The 2,297-nt window shown below is 43.8% G+C and overlaps 1 pseudogene; it reads left to right on the forward strand.

Moving 5' to 3' along the window:
* The first annotated feature begins 442 nt into the window (after nucleotides 1-442).
* LOC116861704 lies at nucleotides 443-1,555 on the forward strand (annotated as a pseudogene).
* Nucleotides 1,556-2,297: the final 742 nt, after the last annotated feature.

The following is a 2,297-nucleotide window of genomic DNA, read 5'->3' on the forward strand; positions in this document are numbered from 1 at the left end:
AGTCACGAAGATGAAGGACAAGAATGAAACAGGAGAACTCGCAGAGAACCAGCTGTACAATCAGCATACCATGGAGTTTGTTATGGGGATTCTCCTGTTTACTATTGACCTTTAAAGGGGCAGCATCTCTTGTACACAAAGGACACTCTTAACAGGACAAAGATTTTATAATCTCAACTTTGGGAAAGAATTAAGGTGAAGGATCTTGTTTGATAAAAGATGCACTGAACATGGAAATATTTAAAGGAGGGTGCCAGCCTGTTTTGTTTTATTGTTTGTTTGTTTTTTTTTCTCTCAGTGGTAGTCTTAGCAAGAGTGACAGTAGACTAAGTGTCCATGATTCCAATTAAAAGAAACTTGGAAGTTCTCACTCGCTGCAGCTGACCCACACTCCATGTTCTCCCACCACTGGTTCTCTGCATCTACAGCCTCCACCTCTGCAATGGAAGAAGAGATCACTGAGCTCATCATTGACAATGGGTCTGGCACATGCAAGGCAGGCTCAGCTGGAGATGTTGTCCCTTGAGCTGTGTTTCTGTCCGTTGTCAGGCAACCCTGAAACCAGAGCAGTAAGGTGTATATGGGCCAGAAGGACTCCTACGTGGGTGATGAGGCCCAGAGCAAGTGGGGCATCCTGACTCTGAAGTACCCCATTGAACAAGACATTGTTATCAACTGGAATGACATGAAGAAGACACAGCACCACACCTACAATGAGTTGCCCTGACCCCTGAGGAGAACCCAGTCCTGATGACTAAGGCCCCCAGAACCCCAAGTCCAACTGTGAAAAGATGACTCAGAACATGTTTTAGATCTTCAACACCCCAGATGTATGTGGCCATCCAGGCTGTGCTGTCCCTGTATGCTCTGGCTGTACCACTAGTATCATCATGGACTCTGGGGATGGGGTCATCCACACTGTGCCCATTGATGGGGGGTATGCCCTGCCCCATGCCATCCCGTATCTAGACCTGGCTGGCCCTGAACCTGAGGGATCACCTCATGAAGATCATCACAGAGTGTGACTATAGCATCATCACCACCTCTGAATGGGAAATCATGAGTGATATCAAGAAGAAGTTCTGTTATGTCACCCTGGATTTCAAGCGGGAAGAGGCCACTGCAATATTCTCATTCTCCCTGGAGAAGAGCTATGAGCTATCAGATGGGAAGATGACCACCATTGACAATGAGCATTTCTGCTGTCTTAAGGTGCTCTTCCAGCATTCCTTCCTGGGTATGGAATCCTGTGGTATCCATGAGACCACCTTCAACTCCATGAAGTGTGGGGTTGATATCTGGAAGGTCTTCTATGTTAACACGGTGCTCTCTGGTGGAGTCAGCATGTACCCCGCATTGCCGACAGGGTACAGAAGATCATAGCTCTGACACCCAGCATGATGAAGGTCAAGAGTATTGCTCCTCCTGAATGCAAGTACTCTGTGTGGATTGGGGACTGCATCCTGGCCTCACTATTTAACTTCCAGCAGATGTGGATCAACAAGCAGGAATATGATGGACGGGACCCCTCCATCCTCACCACAAATGCTTCTAAATAGACTGTGAGCAGATGTGTAGCATTTGCTCTGTGAGTGAATTCCAAAGTATAAATTTGCCCTGGCAAATGTATATACCTCATGCTAGCCTCATGAAACTAGAATAAGCCTTTGAAAAGAAATTTGACTTTGAAGCTTGTGTTTGATATCAGCACTGGACTGTAGAACTTGTTGATCTTGAACTTGTATCCAAGTTAACTGTTTAATACCCTGTACATATATTTGATTTAACTCCTTAGTACATACTGCTAGGTCACTATGTGGCTAAGGTTGAGACCATGTTTATGGAAAAGAAATCCATTGGTTTGAAAATCTGTGAGACCATGAGTTTCTTCATCTGCACAGACTATTAATGTATAAGAGGTACCTATTCCAGGACTTCTCTAGAGGGTGGGAAGAGTCATGAATGAGTTGTCATTTCTGTCTTGCCATTCTGACAGGGTGGGGAAGGTCTGACACTTAGGACCCACTTTCATTTCTTAACTTATGTTTTCCAGCCAGAACACCATGGGTGATTAATTGCCTTGAGTTGGAAAACAGTTTGCATTTAAAACTATAAATTCATTTATCTTTTTAATTTATGTAACATTTTTGTATGCAATTCTTAATTCCTTAAGAGAGGACAACAAACTTTGGTTTTCTACTGTCGTGTGAAAACATTAGGCCTCAGGAACTCATCATTGTGTGAGGAAAATAAAGTGCTACAGTGAAAAACAAACAAACAAACAAACAAAAAACCCC

Source organism: Lontra canadensis, unplaced genomic scaffold (genome assembly GCF_010015895.1).
Source record: "Lontra canadensis isolate GAN:19392208 unplaced genomic scaffold, GSC_riverotter_1.0 scaffold1, whole genome shotgun sequence".
Taxonomy (NCBI): Eukaryota; Metazoa; Chordata; class Mammalia; order Carnivora; family Mustelidae; genus Lontra; species Lontra canadensis.